The following is a 20812-nucleotide window of genomic DNA, read 5'->3' on the forward strand; positions in this document are numbered from 1 at the left end:
AAGAGAAGGATTAAGGCCTACACCAGCCATTCTATAGCTTGCAGATAGTTCCACTGTCACTCCTGATGGGATGATAGAGAATATTGTTGTGACCTTAGATTCTCTAGAGTATCCTGTAGACTTTATGATTTTGTCCCCTAAAGTCAATCTATTTGGTTATCCTATCATCTTAGGTAGACCATGGTTAGCCACAACTGATGCAAATATAAGTTGTAGATTAGGTAACATGACCACATCAAATGGCCAAGTAACAAAGCAATTTGATTTATATCCTCCAGCCCAACCATTACCAAATTTGAGTACATCTATTTGGCCAAATTTAGGAGATGAAGAAGAAGAGTTAAATTCTATAGTACAACTCATGATGTTGCATAGATGGTCTTTTCTAAGATTGCAAGAATAAGATTTAGTACTCCAGAGTACCCTCACTAACACTTGTGTGGTAGAGAACGATGTATTTGAAAGCTTTGTGTTAGAATTAATCACATATGAGGAATGTCATAAGAATTGTACTTTTCTCAAAGAACCTATAATTATTTGTTTACTCATCCCCTATGAATTAGAAGCAAGTCTAATCTCTGAAGTCGCTATGATAGAATCCACTACTACTGTTGAATTGAGTAAAGGCCATAAATTGCATGTTAATCCCAAATTAACATCCACACAGATGGAACAATTAAATGGATTGCTTCAGAGGCATAAGAAGGCTTTTGCATGGGACTATGGTGATATGAAAGGATTGATCCATACATTGTGTACTCATAGAATATACATTAATGAAGGTTTTCTACCACTCCGTCAACCCCAAAGAAGGATAAATCCAAGCCTTAGAGAAATAGTTAAAACTAAATTGCAAAAATTGCTTGTTGCTAGTTTCATTTATCATATATCTGATAGTAAATGGGTATCACCTTTGGTTATAGTGCCTAAGAAAGGAGTGAAATGGAGAATTTGTTTAGATTATACAGAATTGAATAAGGCTACTAAAAAGGATAATTTTCCTTTATCCTTCATAGATCAAGTTCTGGATACACTAGTTGGAAAAAAGTATTTCTTCTTTCTAGATGGGTATAGTGGTTATAATTAAATCACTATTGCTCTTGAAGATGAAAATACAACCACATTTACATGTCCATGGGGTACTTTTGCATATTCTATTTTACCATTTGGTCTATGTAATGCTCTTTCAACATTTCAACAAACAGTTATCAATATCTTTGCTGATATATCACATGATTGTATGGAAATCTACATGGATGATTTCACAACATTTGGAGTTACTTTTAAAGAAGAAATGATGAATCTTGAAAAGGTTTTGGTGAGATGTCAAGAACATAATTTGGCACTAAACAGTGAAAAGTGTTTCATGCTCATGTAGGAGGGCATGGTACTTGGTCATTTCATATCTACTGCAGGAATATAGTGGACCTAGCTAAGATAGAGGTAATTCAAACATTGCCCATACCTACAAAATCAAAATATGTAAGATCCTTTCTAGGACATGCTAGATATTACAAGTGTTTTATAAAAGATTTCAGTAAAATAGCTAGTCCTTTGTATAAGTTACTTACAAAAGAAGCTGAATTTAGTTGGACATTTGAATGTGATGAAGCCTTCCTACAACTTAAGAAACTTTTGACCACAAACCCAATTTTACAAGGCCCTGATTGGAATTTACCTTTTCACATATATATAGATGCCTCTGATTATGCCATAGGTGCAGCATAGAAATCCCAAAATCTTGAAAATGACATCTATTATATTAGTAAGAGTCTTCATGGCCTAGAGCTAAACTACATCGTTTACAGAAAAATAATTGCTAGCAGTAGTTTATGCCCTAAAAAAATTTTGGCATTACATAACTGGTTATTCCATCTATGTTCATTTCTAATCATGCAGCAACCAAATATCTCATGAACAAACCTACTATAACAAGCAAGTTAGCAAGATGGTTTCTATTGTTACAAGAATTTGATATAACCATAGTTGATAAGCCTGGGAAAGCCAATGTTGTAGCTAATTATTTATCAAGAATCCATCATAATGATACTGACACTACTCTAGTAGCTGATGCATTTCCAGATGAGCATTTGTTTCATATTGCTATTCAAATTCCATGGTATGCAGATATTGCTAACTATATTGCAGCCAATAAAATACCAACACATTTTTCTTATAAGGAAAGAAAGTTGCTTGTAGAGAAAAGTTTCCATTTTTCTTGGATAGATAATCTTTTGTTCTATACTGGACCTGATCAAGTTATGAGAAGATGTGTGAGAGAAGATGAGACATATGACATTCTACATGCATGTCATAATGAACCATGCAGAGGACATTTTGCAACCAAAAGGATATCTTTCAAAATTCTAACAACTGGTTATTATTGGCCTACAGTTCATAAGGATGTAGTCAACCATGCAAGGAAGTGTGACCAATGTCAAAGGATGGGTCAACCAACAAGAATAGATGAAATGCCCCTTAGACCTCAAATGACGTTCACACCATTTGACAAATGGGGAATGGATTTCATTGGTCCAATTGATCCTCCATCTAATGGGAAGTCCTATATTCTTGTATGCATTGACTACCTAACAAAATGGGTTGAATTTAGGGCTATGAACCATGCCCATGATGAAAAAGTTGCTGAATTTCTGTATGAAGAGATTTTTACTCACTATGGTGTTCCCAAAGAGGTGGTTACTGACCAAGGTGCACAATTTACTTCCAACCTGATCTCAGAATTAATGAAACAGTATAACATCAGGCACTAAAAATCCAATCCTTATCATCCACAAGCTAATGGACAAGAAAAGGTTACAAACCATGAGCTAGAAAATATTCTCAAAAAAATAGTCCATTTGCATTGTTGGGATTGGACCAATAGATTACAAGAAGCTGTTTGGGCTTATAGAACAACCTGAAAGACTACTACAAGATTCACACCATTTAAGCTCCTATATAGAAAGGTGGCAATGCTTCCAATTGAATTTGAACATAAAACTCTAAGGACAACCTTGGCATTGGATATTGACCTTCCTGTAGCACAAAGAGAATGCCTTTTGCATCTTAACTCTTTGGATGAGATGCGTAAAGTTGCTTTGGAACATACTGAACTAGTACCAAAAAAAAACAATGGCATGATTCTCATAGTATTAGTAAACAATTTCAAGTTGGTGATTGGGCATTATTATATGACTCTTGCTTCAAGGATATGCCAGGGAAGTTGCAGACATGATGGTTAGGACCATATGAAATCAGTCATGTCTTTGAGAATGGAATTGTGCAACTAACAGAATTGATCAAGTGCCTTCCAAATTATTAGTCAATGGTTGCCGACTCAAGTTATAAAAAAGGCCACAAACAAAATCTAATTTCCTACAGTAGTTTCAATAGCCAGATTTAAATATGACTCAAGTAACTCTTCCTACAACTAAAGGTGTCAACCTTTCGACTGTTTCTCTTCAACATTAGTTTTCAGTTTGCATGCTCATAATAATAACTTTATGTTCACATAAAGTTAAGTTTCTATTCATTTTTTCTTTCCATCTCATATCTTTATCTTCCACCCATCCACCTCATCTCATTTTTTAATCTTCCATCCACCCACTTTCCACATCATCAAAATTTCCATTTTTTTAATAAAATATGCAAATGCTGACAGATGCTTCCATTGAGATTATTTCTGCCACCTTTTTGGTACGTACAACAATCAACTTGACAGGTATAACATTTTCAAATTATCTTTCATTTATAAGTCCAAAAATTTCGTCAATTATATTTAATACTACATGAAATATATAATGGCAACATATGCCAGTCCCTCACTTGTACTGATCTAACAAGTGAGGAAACTTGTCTAAAATTAGCAAGGGGTAGGGGAAGGTCATACTATCCAATGGCATGTCTGATTATCTGTGATGATTTTCTAAATCTTCGCATTACCCCTTATTAATGAAAATTTATTGCCATAAGTACACAAAGTAAGGCGTTGTACTCCCTATTTTTGAAATATTTTTTGTGTCAAGCAATGATGTGACCTATTAAAATTTTTTTTGTCATTGGAACCCTATTTTTGGATGATTTCCACACAAACTTATGATTTACCTTCATTCAAAGTTTAAATATTGTACATAACAATTTGTTGTGGCAATTAATTACTTCATAAAGTAAAGCAGTGTGATGAGTCTGAGGAATAATGTAGAGTTCAAAGCTTGAATTTAGAAAAAGGGGAGAAAAAAAAGTAGCAGGTGAAGTGCTAAGAAATGGGTGGGAATTTGCAAAGGAGAGAGCTAGTAGAGCACATTATGTTTCTCTCCAACGTAGAAGCTGTGAGAAGATTTAATGCTTGTGGATGGATAGGTTATTGTTTAAGTTTAATGGTATATGATGAAGAGGTAGCTGTAGAATTTACCAGGACATTTGACGAGGGTGAAGCTTCTATTTGGGGCTTGATAGTAGTTGCAAAAGAGGAGCACATCATAGAAGTAATAGGGTTACCTGCAGTTGGAGAGAACTACATGAGCACACATGACGCTAGGTCAGCGAGGGCCCAATTTATAGGACCACATGACCCTCAATTAGATGTCACAAAATAATGAAATAAGAGGTTGTCATTGTTGCCACCATACCCTAAATTAGTGATGCACATTATCAGGTATTTTACTTGTAAAGACAGATTTTCTCACTTGCATGCACATCATTTTAAGCTACTTATCTGTATAAGGCATAATATTGCTATGAATATTTTAAATTTCTTGTATAATATGCTTTGCATTAGAGTAGAGGAGACTAAGAAAGGGAAAGAGAATTCTATTACTCACCATGCTTTAATTAAGTTGTTAATAGAGAGGTCTCTTAGGGATGTCTCCCCTTTAACATGGGATAAGTTTGTGCAAATTAAAACCCTACAACCCCAACCTAGCCCCAGCGAACAACATAGTGAGGAAAACATAGCTCCCAGTAGTGAACCTGTACAACAAAACATTCAAGCAACTAAAACTGAAAAGACTCAAGGAAATGAACAAGAAACTACCCCTATTCAAGAAAATGTGCCTCCACCTATACAAGAAATCCCTAAACCTGCTACCAGCAAAGCTAAGTGGAAATAAAAATTATTAGAAGAAACTTCAGTTCAGCAAGAACCGAGTCCTAATATTGTAAAACAAAAGAGAAAAAAGAAGGTTCCTACAACAATTGATCCTGTAGCAGTGACACCGAAGCAGAAAAGTAGACAAAAGGTTGTAACATAGGAAGAGACCCTTGTATGGAGAAGCCCTAGAATGAGAGGGTAGGTTTCTAAGGATCCTATGTTGTCTAAAATATGCACTAGGGAATATCCTGTGCAAATTGTTTTCGATCATTCTCCCCCTCATCCTAAGATAAAAAATACTCTTGATAATCTTACTGCAGAGTGTGGAAAAGAAATTAAACAAAGTATAGATGATACCTTAACAGATTTACTAGACACTCCCGACCGTAGGGATAAAATAGTTCCTGAGTATGTTGATCCGAATATTTCCTTAGTTATACATAGATCAACATGGATCAATAGTTTGGAAGAGCATCTATGGCAGGAACAAAGAAGGAGGAAAAGGGATCATGAAGGAGAAGACACCAGTGCTGTCATCCTGCAAAAGTTCCTTTTTCAACTCTATGGATAGTATTTGTTTGTTGAAGCATTGTGGAAAGAAGAAAAGAAGAAGATGAATAAGATTATAGTATCACAAAATGAGGAAATTGAAAAATTGAAAGAACAACTAGAAAGCTAAAAATAGTGCATGGACCATGCCCTTAAGCTAGCTGACCAAGCCCTTGCTTGTAGGCCACCACCTAGAGTCTATGCTCTCTTCTTGAAAGAGAAATTTCTTTTGTTTTAGTTAATGTTAAATCTCAAGAATGTGAATGTAGAGTTTAAATCAACACAAGAATTTTATGGACTATATCAGACTCTGCCACCATGGCAGCAGAACTTATTGTGTGAATTATATATTCATAATTTTGTTATTCCTTCGCAGACTAAATGAAATCCTTTGCTTTACATAGGAGATGTACATTTAAAAGCTCTCATGTCATGGATGTCCAATGAAGTGAATTATGATAGGTAGTTGAATGACTATAGACATGAGGAGAGAGCAAAACCTTTATCTTTGAGAGGAGAAAGTAGTAAGCCAGAGGAGATGCTGCGGGATTGGTTTACATTGACCTATGGAAACACAAATCAAATAGTAAGGGAGAAGATATTTTCTGCTAGAACTAAGGTTTATGCTGAATATGAAAATTTTGCCTACTTTGCATTTTAGAGAGCCATGACTAGTGTAAGGAGCAGGTGGGTGAGACTACCTGAATCAACTATTCAAGGTCAACTATGAAGAAAGGCCAAGGATTGTGTTCTATAGTCATTAAAGGGATTAGTCAAGGCATTTCAAAGCTTGAGATATCCAATCCATTATCAAATTTCAAACAAGACATTATTAATGATGTCGCCACATAGCTAGACATGATAAATACAAAGAAGAAGAAAGTAGAAGCTGAAGTACAACTAGCTGAGTACTATCCACATTGTTGGAAGAAAAAGAAGGATTGCCAATGTAAATTGGTTGCAAACATGGAGAACCAACATCTTCCAACTGAATATGTCAAGATAGATGGAGATGATGAGCAAGTATTCTTTGTTGCTAAATGCCGACCATGGGCCCAAAGTCAAGGTATGCCTTAGGACAACTTACAAAGTTTAAATTCATATGGTAGTCAATGGAAAAACTGTAATACCCAAGATCCTTCACAAAATCAATCCAATTAGAACAATGCTGGGAAAAACAACCCACAATAATCCTAATGGACTCAAAATTTCCAACAACCTTGGCCTAATCAATAGAATAACCAATCGCCATCGAACCAATAGAACCAATAGAGCTACTGGCAAAACTAGTAGAACTAATAGCAACCACCACAAGGGAATTGACAATCTATGAACTAATGGAAGGGATCTCAATAATGGCCTAACCAAAATACTGGTGCTCCATAATTACCCCCCTAGTTCAACAACTTGCTTTAATGCCACCACCTACAAATCGTGGACCTCAAAAGCAAACACAGTTACCCACACAACCTCAGTGAATTCTGAATAGCCAACAACCATAGTAGCCCATGTATAGTGCTGATACCTAGTAGTATCCTAATTATGCTTTAAGTATTGCAAATATACATCTAAGATCTGGAACAACTTTGCTAGCACCTAAACCACCTCTTATAACTGAAATACCAGACTCTCTTACAGCATTAGAACCTTCGGTTGCTAAACTTGTTGACTCAACTAATGTTACCTTGACAATGTGAGTTCAACCAGCATTAGAACCTCCTTTTCTAGAAAAACTAATACAAAAGAAACCTGAACAAACCAAGGAACAACCTTTTGACATTGTTGATCAGTTAAAAAATATACATGTCCAAATACCACTGTTTCAAGCTATTAAGGACATTCTAGTCTATGGAAAAGCTATCAAGGAAGCTTGCTTGAAGAAGCCTGGAAGGAAGAAAAAGGACCCCACCATAGTCCATGTTGTGGGACAATTGGTTGATATCATGCTAGGGAAAGTGATTACACCAAAATATTCTGATCCAGGAAGTCCAGTAGTGAATGTTAGTATAAATGGCTAGTTTGTTAGAAATGCTTTAATAGATCTTGGAGCTGCTATAAATGTGATGACCAAGGATACTATGAAGAAGTTATAAATAGAAGGATTAAGGCCAATACCAAACATTCTATAGCTTGCAGATAGTTCCATTGTCACTCCTAATGGGATGATAGAGAATATTTTTGTGACCTTAGATTCTCTAGAGTATCATGTAGACTTTATGATTTTGTCCCCTAAAGTCAATCTATTTGGTTATCCTATCATCTTAGGTAGACCATGGTTTACCATAGCTGATGCAAATATAAGTTGTAGATTAGGGAACATGACCATATCAAATGGCCAAGCAACAAAGCAATTTGATTTATATCCTCCAGTCCAACCATTGCTAGATTTGAGTACATCTGTTTGGCCAGATTTAGGAGATGAAAAAGAAGAGTTAAATTCTATAGTACAACTCATGATGTTGAATAGAAAGTCTTTTATAAGATTGCAAGAAGAAGATTCAGTACTCCAGAGTATCCTTACTAACACTTGTGTGGTAGAGAAAGATGTATCTGAAAGCTCTATGTTAGAATTAATCACATATGAGGAATGTCATAAGAATTGTACTTTGCTCAAAGAACCTGAAATTATTTGTTCACTCCTCCCTTGTGAATTAGAAGAAAGTCCAATCTTTGAAGTTACTATGATAGAATCCACTACTACTATTGAATTGAGTAAAGGCCATAAACTACATTTTAATACCAAATTAACATCCACATAGATGGAACCATTAAAAGGATTGCTTTAGAGGCATGAGAAGGCTTTTGCATGGGACTATGGTGATATGAAAGGATTGAGCCATACAATGTGTACTCATAGAATATACATTAATGAAGGTTTTCTACCACTCCGTCAACCCTAGAGAAGGATAAATCCAATCCTTAGAGAAATAGTCAAAACTGAATAGTAGAAATTGCTTGATGCTAATTTTATTTATCTTATATCTGATAGTAAAAGTGTATCACCTCTAGTTATAGTGCCTAATAAAGGAGTGAAATGGAGAATTTGTGTAGATTATAGAGAATTGAATAAGGCTACTAAAAATGGTCATTTTCCTTTACCCTTCATAGATCAAGTTCTGTATACACTAGCTGGAAAGAAATATTTCTCCTTTCTAGATGGTTGTAGTGGTTATAATCAAATTAGTATTGCTCCTGAAGATCAAAATAAAACCACATTTACATGTCCATGGGGTACTTTTGCATATTCTTTTTTACAATTTGGTCTATGTAAATCTCCTGCAACCTTATAACGAGTAGTTATTAGTATCTTTGCTGATATATTACGTGATTGTATGGATATCTACATGGATGACTTCATATCATTTGGAGCTACTTTTGAAGAAGTAATGATGAATCTTGAAAAGGTTTTGGTGAGATGTCAAGAACATAATTTTGCACTGAACAGTGAAAAGTGATTCATGCTCATGCAGGAAGTGTGGTACTCGGTCATTTCATATGTGTTGGAGGAATACAAGTGGACCCAGCTAAGATAGAGGTAATTTAAACATTACCCATACCTAAAAAATCAAAAGATGTAAGATCCTTTCTAGGACATGCTGGATATTACAGGCATTTTATAAAACATTTCAGTAAAATAGCTAGTCCTTTGTATAAGTTACTTACAAAAGAAGCTGAATTTAGTTGGACATCTGAATGTGATTAAGCCTTCCTATAGCTGAAGAAAATTTTGACCACAACCCTAGTTTTACAAGGCCTTGATTGGAATTTACCTTTTCACATATATAAAGATGCCTCTAATTATGCAATAGGTGCACTCCTAGCACAGAAATCCCAAAACCTTGAAAATGCCATCTATTATATTAGTACGAGCCTTCATGGCCCATAGATGAACTACATTATGACTGAAAAAGAATTGCTAGCAGTAGTTTATGCCTTGAAAAATTTTTGACATTACATAACTGATTATTCCATCTATGTTCATTTTTGATCATGCAACAATGAAATATCTCATGAACAAACCTTCTATAATAGGTAGGTTAGCAAGATGGTTACTATTGTTACAAGAATTAGTTTTTAGTTTGCATGCTTTCCATATCATCAAATTTTCCATGTTTTCAATAAAATTTGCAAATGCTAACAGATGCTGCCACTGACATTATTTGATGAATGGCTAGGTTATTGTTTAAGTTTAACGACATATCATGAAGATACAACTATAGAATTTACCAGGACATTCAATAAGGGTGAAGCCTCTGTTTGGGGCTTGACAATAGTTGCAACAGAGGAGTAGATCACATAAGTAATAAGGTTACTTGGGGTTGGAAAACACTACCCGAGCACACATGAGACTAGGTCAATTAGGGCCCAATTTACTGGACCACATGACCATCAATTGGATGTCATGAAACAAGGATGTAAGAGGTTGTCATTGCCACCACCATAACCTGAATTAGTGATGCACATTATCAAGTATTTTACTTGTGAAGGTAGATTTTCTCACTTGCATGCATATCATTTCAAGCTACTTAGCTATGTAAGGCATAATATTGCTGTGAATATTCTAAATTTCTTGTATAAAATGCTTTGCATTAGTGAAGAGGAGACTTAGAAAGGGAAATAGAATTCTGTTACTCACCATGCTTTAATTAAGTTTCTAATAGAGAGGTCTCTTAGGGATGTATCCCCTTTAACATGCAATGATTTTGTGCAACTTAAAACCCTACAACCCCAAGCTGGCCCTAGTGAACAACATAGTGAGGAAAACATAGCTCCCAATAGTGAGCCTATAGAACAAAACATTCAAGGAGCTGAATCTAAAAAGACTCAAGGAAATGAGCAAGAAACTACCCCTATTCAAGAAAATGTGCCTCCACTTGTATAATAAATCCCTAAGCTTGCTACCAAAAAAGCTAAGAGGAAATGAAAATTACTAGAAGAAACTTCTATTTAGCAAGAACCAAGTCCTAGAATTATAAAACAAAAGAGGAAAAAGAAGGGTCCTACAAAAATTGATCCTATAGTAGTGACACTGAAGCAGAAAAGTAGGAAAAAGGTTGTAACATAGGAAGAGACCCCTGTACGAAGAAGCCCTAGAATGAGAGGGTAGGTTTCTAAGGATCCTATGTTGTCTAAAACATCCACCAGGGAATCTCCCATGAAAATTATTTCCAATCATTCTCCCCCTCATCCTGAGATAGAAAATACTCCTGATAATCTTACTGGAGAGTGTGGAAAATAAATTAAAGAAAGTATAGATGATACCCCAGCAGATTTACTGGACACTTCTAGCCATAGGGATGAAATAGTTCATGAGTATGTTGATCCAAATACTACCTTAGTTATACATAGATTAACATGGATCAATAGTTTGGAAGAGCATCTATGGTAGGAACAAAGAAGGAGGAGAATGGATCATGAAGGATAGAATAGATTTATTTTCAAGCATTAGTAGTAAGTTCCTTCCTATAGCATCGCACTCTATGAATGTTCCTACAACACATGTGAGAACAATTTTAGTGGATTAGCCAAGTTGGAATATCTGTTATCTTTTCCATTGTATTTCTAGTATTCATAGAGTTAAGTGTTTTACCTTCCTACAATAGTAGTGTAAGTTCTTTTCCTTGCATTTTTACTTTCTTGTGGCATAAGCTTAGTGACTCATTAAGATACCTAGTGCACATACTATGCCGACCATTTCAAGTATATGTCCTTGGGTTGATAAGATTAAGTGCACCTCATGGTGGGGAAAATAGTCCTTAGTTTGAATATATTATTCCCAAGCAAGGCCTAGTACATGACTATCATACACCTATTGTGAGGCGGTTCAAAAACCTTAAAATATTAAAGGAAGGAAAGGGTTTATCTAGTAACTTTTCACATAAAAATGACTTTGCCAATCATCTAAATGATAAAGAGAAATCTTGGTCGAGAAAAAATAATAAGAACATAGTGAATGATGTAGTTGTAGAGGTAAATAAGATCAAATCACAGCCTCACCACTTTTCAAATTAGCCATCTTCTACCATCAATAACTCTAGTACATCTACCAACCAAGGTGTGCAATAATAGGAAAATCATCATCCTTTCTAGAGATTAATTGACACCTCTCCATCTATGTCCTATACTCTAAATCAATAGGTCTCATACAATCAAGCTCCTCCACCAAAGGGATACAAGCCTATCAAGCTACCAAAATTATATATTCCTATAGGTGAAATATATGAAAGTGTTGGAAATGTAGTATAGAATAGGTGACTAAGAGGAGGAGGGGATGAATTAGGAACCAATAAAATTTATACTTTAATTAACCAATTAAAGATTCACCGTGTAATCTAATCTAATTGCATGCATGAAAGAATGAAATCAATAAAACATTCACAACACCTGATACAATATTTGGTAACCTAGAAACCTTCTAAATAGAAAGTAAAACTGGGATGGGGATGATACCCACAAGCTTTATTACTGCAGTATAAAGTTAGCCTATTAAAGCTTACAATTGATCACTATTAAGTCCACCTTGTAAAAGGACTTGACTGTGGCACCTATTATGATGAATTAGTGGCTGATCTCTGACCTACAACTTAGTTTTCTAAATGAGATTCCTTTTAATAACAATGATGACTTGGCTATCATAGATAAGTGTCTACTTTTCCTTATACTACTTGTAGCCTTCTTTAATTCACACTCATCTGCTTCTTCTACTTGTTCTTATTGATTACATTGGATAAGAAAAGATGTATTACATATATATACCAATCTAATAAATTGACTTCTAGAGTAAGCTCTGATACCAAATTCAAACAATCTTCACAAATTCATCTCACTACTATAACTCGAGTTTTGAAGACCACTCAAGTGATGTTTTGACACTCAGAAACACTTGTCAACACTCGAAAAAATATAGCACTTCGTTGATGTAGATTTTTGGTCCATATTGATCACTTGGGGTAATAGGAACTCAATTAGCATTGAATGACTTGATGAATAGTAAAGAACTTGGTAGACATGGTTGACATTACATGGCTCAGTCAACACTACCTGCATTCACTTTATTAACATTGCAAGCTCTGTAGACACTACAAAGATTGGTTAACACTATACTCTATCTTAGATGCTTGGTAGATATTGTGAAGCTCGACATGAACTACAATCTGTCTAACTAGCTTGGTAGCAACTAAAACACTTGGCTTACACTACTAGCAATATGATAAGCTTGGTAGCAACTATAGAGCTCAATAGTAATCTAAACAACTAAGTGTTAAGTCACTAATAGACAAATTATTTGACCATAAAGTTAGTAGAAAGGTCCTTACAAACACTCTTGGCTGATGAGCTCATTACACTACTAGAAGATAGATCATCTGAGCCACAAGTTAAACCATCATGGGGAACAAAAATAGCTTTTGTGCATACCATCAATTTTTGAAGACATTTCACTAATAATTACTTAGCTATAAAAGGGTTTTTTCAAAAACTAATTCTCCATATGAATGAGGACCATACGATGTTTAAAACTCCCTTCATGAGTCATGAGAAAAACCAACCAAAATAAAACTACAAATGAAAAGGTTAACTATACCCACAATTATGAAACCAAGATTATTATATTTTCAGGACTTGATGATATTGTTAATGTTATAATTATAAAGGAAAAATATAAGAAACAACCTCTAAATCTTATTACTCAAGGTCAAGCCTCTAAAGTGATATTGCCAAGGGAAACCACTAACCAAGATCAAGCCACCAAAAGCTCCAACACCTCCAACTATAGTCTAGTTAATTAGCTACTAAAAACCCCAACACATATCTCTATCTTTGAGTTGTTATAGATCTCCCTAGAACATAAATAAATCTTCACTAAAGCCTTAGTGTCAAACAATTTGGACGTAAGTAGACTCTAAAATATGGTGAGCAATCTTGTTGCACCTTAGTCTGCATCTTTCTCTACATAGGATGACATGATTTTTTCCCATCCCCAAAATTTTCCCCTACACAAAGTCTAATTCTATGTGAAAAAAAACAAGGTGAAGAGAACATTGATTAACAACAATGCCTATTTGAATATTTGTACTCTAAATCTGATAAGAGCAATAGGATATGAAGAGGATGTTGTAGTTCCCAAGAAGAAGATCACAATAAAATCTTACGATGATGAGGAAAGATCCACTACAGGGATGGCCATCTTATCAATAAGGGTCAACCCAATAATAAAGAAATATGTTTGCTAAGTTCTTAACCTCAATTTAACCTATAATAAATTGTTAGGAAGGCCCAAGATAGATGATATGCAAGCTATTCCATTTACCTATCATCAATGTTTAAAATTTCCTTACATGGTTCAAGAAATGACCATACTCGGGGACTAGAACTGCACACAATATTGTATTTCCCTTGTTCATCTCATCGACACAAATGAAAACAAAAAATCTACACTAGAAGAGACTTTAGGTTCAAGGGATCACAAAAATAACCACTCTTCCAAAATAACTGAGGGAAAAGAGAAAGTGGTTTATTCTAGTTTTATAGATCCCTCATCTCTCCCTATAGAGGACCACATACAAAAACATTATAAAAAGATGGATCATTTGATAAAATACGTTGAAAGAAAATACAAGATCCTAAAAAAAGGGGTAGGAGAATATTCTATTTCTTTATTTGACTTACCCTTATCCCTAAAATCACATGGAAAACAATCTTCCACCACACCTCCTCAACCCTATAATGAATACTTTGTCAGAGGTAACAATTCATCACCAAATATAGGGGAAGATGAAAGTAAAAGAGTTTGAAATGTTGATATCTCACACCATATTTTTGGAAAAGGTTATGAATTAATGAAAAAGATGGGTTAATTTGGAGAAGGTCCTTTAGGAAATGACAAAGACATAGTCAAACTGCTAGAAGGAAATTTATGGTCAAACAAGCTTAAGAACGGTGTGGGTTAATTAGAACATGAAGGTTTAATAGTCCATTCTTGGCCACAAGATTGTGATTAAAAACATCATAAACATAGGGGTTCCTCTTCCTCTACATATATTTGGGTCCCTAAAGATAAAATCACAAATGATTACTATGCACCAAGTTTGGATTGTATAAATCTATCCCTCTCCAATCTTCATCTTGTAGAGGAGATTTTATTAACAACAAATAATTATGGGGAGGATAATGACTCTACTATACAAGAACTTGAATCCTTATCTAATGAATCTACCTATGACAAAGAATGTGATGTAATTCAATTCTTTTCCCCAAAGACTATAAGAGGACAAGAGTCTCCCTTCAATTTAGACTCAAACTCAACACTAGAAATTGTTTTACATCAGGAGAGTTAAGAGGAAACTTTGGGATAGACAAGTGGTCCCACATAAATAGTTCAAATACATGACACATACACTCATTAGCCATATGATCTTATATCACTTGAAGGTAGAGGATTTGATAATGGGTTAAACTTTCAGACAGTTTTTCCAAACTTCTTTCTACAAGAAGTTGAAGACAAAAATTATGAGCAACTTGATGACCCTAGTTTAGAGGAAGCCCATATTACTGACTTACATGATAAAATTTATGAGCCATCAAATTAGGTTATGCCTTTGAATCCAACCAAACCATACAATAATCTTGAGTCATTCTCCTTAACCTATCCCAAGCTTATCAATTAGGAAATAACTAAACCTAATGATACCTTCTTTTGACTTTGACAGAGATATTTCCATTTACCTTAATGTAGTTGAACCATCACTGAAACTAGAATCAAGAAAACAATCAATGGATGAGCCAAGTATCAACTATTTTGGCCATATAGAGAACAATCAAGTATTTCAAATATCTAGTGATCCAAACCACATTGTGGCAAGCTTGGATGCAAAATTATAAGAAACCAAAAATATCATATATAGTGGTGGAAATCAAACTATGGTACCTAATGATGAGGTAGCTGATACCTTGAATATTTAGAAGAAAGATCACCCATATTGATCAAGCCCACAAAAAGGGTAAACATTGGGATGAAGGCACACCCTAAGATTATTCATCTAGCTAAATCACTCACATGAGAAGAAAGAAGAGATTTCATTTAATTCTTCATGGAAAGGCATATAATTTTTTCATGGTCATATGCATACATGCCATGATTAGATCCTAATTTAATTCTCCATTCTCTTAGTATAGCACTTGGGGCCAAACTAGTCAAGAAAAAATCTTAGGAAAATGCATCCACGTATAGAATTACTAGTAAAATTAGAGTTAGAGAAACTTCTTTAGATCAGCTTCATAAGACCTTTTCTATACACTTCATGGATATCAAATATTGTGCCAATTTTAAATAAAGATGGTAGCATAAGGATTTACATTGATTTCCATGTTGTCAACAAGGCATGTCCCAAAGATGATTTCTCATTACCAAGCATTGATGCCATCATTGATCTAAGGATAGGACATTATATGTTCTTCCTCATGGATGGATTCTGTAGTTATAATTAAATATAGATAGCACCTAAAGACCAAGAGAAGACAACCTTCACCTGTACATGAGGAACATTCTATTGGAATATTATGCCCTTTGGCCTTAGGAATGCAAGTGCCACATATCAAAGAGCTATGACCAACATATTTCATTATATGGTGCATATATTTATGTAGGATTACATAGATGATATTTTATTAAAATCCCATGCTCACCAAGACCATGTTGGTTGGAAGCTTTTAAAGTTAGGCTAAATCTTAAAAAGTGTGCCTTTGGAATACAAATTGGGAAACTTTTGGGATCTATTATCTGTGTCAAAGGAATAGAAGTAGACCTAGAGAAGGTTTAATCTATTTTAGATATGAAGCCACCTAAAAACTTTGAGCCAACTACGATCTCTCCAATGAAGACTTTGGTTAGTGCAAAGGTTTATCTCTTAGTTAGCTGAAAAATGTGGTCCTTTTACTCATCTCCTTCATAAAGATGCAGTGTTCAAATGGGATGGCCAATATTAGACAACTTTTAATCTTCTCAAACACTATTTGATGAATCCATCACTTTTAATGCCTCTTATTCAACATAAGCCATTATTACTACATGTATCACTCATTGATACATCATTCAGGGCACTTTTGGCACAAGAAAATGACCAAGGAAAGGAGAATGCAAATCTCTATATTAGTAGAACCTTGGTAAACTATGAGCTTAATTATACCTTCATTAAAAAATTATGTTTGGCAATATTTTTTTCTTCCCAAAAAATATGTCATTATCTATTGACATATAAAGTAAGGCACATAGTCAAGATAGATCCTTTAAAATACCTTCTTAGTAAAAAAACATTGACTAGAAAGCTAGCCAAGTGGGTGATGATTTTGAGAAAGTTTGACATTGAATTTGTCAACCAAAAGGCTTTCAAAAGACAATCTCTAGAAGATTAGTTAGTGGACTCACCTTTAGAAGACTCAAATCCCATTGTGGCATCTTTTCTAGATGCCCATATTCTCCATAAAGAGCCATTTAGATGGAAGCTCTATTTTGATGGTTCTTACACACACCATGGATCAGGTGTAGAAATTCTATCCATCATGCCTCAACGTGTCACCATACTAAAATATTTCAAGCTCTTGTTCCCCTACACCAAGAACATGGTAGAATATGATGCTTTGGTCCTTGGCCTCAAATTAGCTCTAGAATGGAAATTGGAAGCATTAGATGTCTATAGAAACTCCCAATCGATCATTAATTGGGTGAATAATGCATATCAGATAAATGAAAAGAAATTTACGCCTTATCAAAAAATAATTGACACACTCAAATAATGTTTTTCTCATATCACTTTTGAACATATTCCTAGAGATAAGAATAGGTCTGCTGATGCCATGGCTACTTTAGCTTCTTTTCTCTAGTTACCAGATCAACATGAATGCTATGAGTTCTTGGTAGAAGAGGTGGTTCAACTTGCATTCTATCAACTTGAATCCCATATTGTGTGCTTCCTAGATAATCTAGAATCCCCTTGATATGGTCTCATGTATACCTATCTAAAAGATAATATCCTACACATCAACCAATCTAGGAACGAAAAGTGAAACTTCATAAGACAAGCCTCACATTATAGGTTGGTGACTAAAACATTGTATTGTAAAGGTCTTAATGAAACTTTGTTTAGATGTCTAGAAAATGAAGAGTCTAAATATTCTCTACAAGAGGTTAATGAAGGAATTTATGGATCACATTCTAGTGGATTTACCTTGACTAAAATATTTATTAGAATGAGCTATTTTTGGCCAACCATGGAAAACGATTCTATTGACTATGTCAAAACTGTAGGAAGTGTCAAATCCATGGTAACCTAATTCATGCACTTGCCTAGGAACCTTATTCATTGACCACACCATGGAATTTATATCAGTGGGGTTTTGATTTGATTGGGATGATACATCTGCAATCCTCCAGTGGCAATAAATGGATCCTTACAACTACATAATAATTCACCAAATGGGTAGAGTCAGTACCACTCAACGATGCCACAAGTTTTTTTTTTCTTTTTTTTTTTTATCCTTAATAATATCATTTGTAGATTTGACATACCCTACACCATCTTGATGGATAATTGCTTGTATTTCAAAACTCAAATAATTGATGAATTATGTGAAAAATTTCATATCATTCATCACTCCTCTTCGACTTATTATCCCCAAGGAAATAGTCAAGAAGAGGCCACAAGTAAGAACATCATCAATATTCTAAAGAGAAATGTTAATAACTCTAGTCAAGATTAGCATGTGTAATTGAATTCCACATTTTGGGCTTATAGAACAAGTGTTAAAACACCTATGGGAGCAACTCCATTTTCTTTGTCTAGGGATGTGAAGAAATTCTACCTTTAGAGGTTGAAATCTCATTCTTGAGAGTCATGCTACATAATTTCATGACAAATAGCCAATAAAGTAGCTCGCTTAGAGAAATTAGAGTTTTTGGAGGAACACCAACACACTGCATATGGACATCTCAAAGTATATAAGAACCAGTTATGAAGACACTATGAAAAAAAGATAAAACCACTTGTCTTCCAAATAGGTGATCTTGTTCTTCAAGAAAACCCAAAAAATAAAGCTAAATGAGAAAAGAAAGGGAAATGGGAAGCCAATTAGATTGGTCCTAGAATTATCACCAAATCTTTTGAGACTAGAACCTACAAACTTCTCTATCGTGATGGTGAAGAGTTAGCAGAGCCCCTTATTAGAATCCATCTCAAAATATTTTATGTATAGAGTCTTCAATGCCATCCAAATATCTCAAAAATTACCAAAAAATTCATAAAATATCCTAAAAATAAATAAATAAATAAATAATAAAATAATACCGAATGAATATTTGTCTCAAACATCACAATACCAACCTTGGAAAATATATTTCCATGAATCCTTTTGACTTTATGTACATAAAGAGGATGGTATTTTGATAGGACGCATCCCAAATAAAACAAATAGTGCTAGCCCTTTTAGTGCTTCCCTAAACAACACAAGTCCTTCAATGGGAAAAAGGGCTACAAATGAATGGTTGATTTTGTGTTTCTCAGACAAAATTTTCTTCTTTTCTACCTCATTGTTGCTTTCTTTTTATTTGAAAACTACCAAGAACAATTAATAGGAGAGAAAAAGAAACAAGTGGCACCCCTTTATAGTTGAATTTTTTTGAGCTATGTTGGTTGAGAGACTTGTAGCCTGGTCTAGAATAGTCTATCAGGTGGGTACTAGAACTAGAATTGATTGCACAAATATCTAATTGAGAAATAATTGTGGGTTTCAATTCCACAATGGGAATCAAAGGTTGCTCAAAATTAGAACAAATAGACAGTTGGATTAGTAGGAGAGAAAAAAGCTTGTAGCTTAGAGGAAATATGGAGCCAAATTATGTTTTAAGATACCACATGCATGTCTTGGAAGACAATCAGTGCACATCTCAACTTGTAAAGAATATCTAGGATCTTATACTTTTGAATACTACAATTTTTTTTGTAAATATTAAGCAAAATCCCTTTTCCCATCCAAAAATATCCACATGGTCCCAAAAATCTATTTTGTCATCTAAAAATACCCATGTGGTCCCAAAAATTTATTAGAAATCCATTTTATCATCCAAAAATACCCACATGGTCCCAAAGATCCATTTTGACATCCAAATATACCCACGTGGTCCCAAAAATCCCCTTTTCCATCTAAAAACATTTACCAGTCCTAATAATCTATTTTTCCTATCCATATAGCTTCCAATCTTGTCCTACCAATCTATTTTAATACAACCATTGAGATATGCATAGGAGTGTAGTATGTATACCAATATCTATGAAATTTACTTGGTTTTGATCAAATGATGTGTCCTTCGAAAACAAAATATGAGAACAATACCCTATCCTTTTTGTCTTTCAAGAAATGTCAGTTTGGGGATGATTGCCATTATCTTTGTCTCCAATGTCCATTTGGATAAGTTTTTGTATTCCTTTTAAAGGAGTCTTGATTGATGTTGGCTTTGGTTTAATGAGTTTCCTAGCAGTTCGATCACAATACCTATCTTTCAAAATCTATGCTTCAATTGGTAACAAATAATCCAAGCTTTTTAAAATTTCTTGAAAAAAATAATCCAAAAAATGCTACATACACAAAAAATGCAAAAACAAAACATTCCAACCATTTTTATAAATTATTTAAATATATATTGCAATCCAATGATCCATTGATTTCATGTCAAGTTGGTGTCCATGTATAATTACCACTCCTTCAGGATGGGTTTGCGTACCTTGACCAGTTTTATATGAAGTCAATGGTGAGGCCCTATATTGAATATATTTAAATATTTTATTGAGATCCTAGTACCTTTCAATAAATATATTAGTACAATCCCAAAAGGCCCCATTATCCAATTTTCATGTTTCAAGAATCATTACCCTAATATCTCTCAACAAATATGTCAATAGTGTCCCTAGAGACCTTGATATTAAGAATTAGTGTTGTTGTGTCTTGAAACATGATTTTGAGATGGGGAAAATTTGGCACACCACAAATAGTGAAAAGGAGGTTGCCTACCCACTGTCACTCCTTTCTCTTTACTTTATGTAAATCAAAATAGTTTTTGAGACTTATTTATGTTGTAGAGGCCACAATTAACCAATGTTATCCAACAAATATGTCAAAATACTATCT

The sequence above is a fragment of the Cupressus sempervirens genome, chromosome 3 (assembly GCF_028749045.1).
Source record: "Cupressus sempervirens isolate cs-2001-9-10 chromosome 3, ASM2874904v1, whole genome shotgun sequence".
Classification (NCBI taxonomy): Eukaryota; Viridiplantae; Streptophyta; class Pinopsida; order Cupressales; family Cupressaceae; genus Cupressus; species Cupressus sempervirens.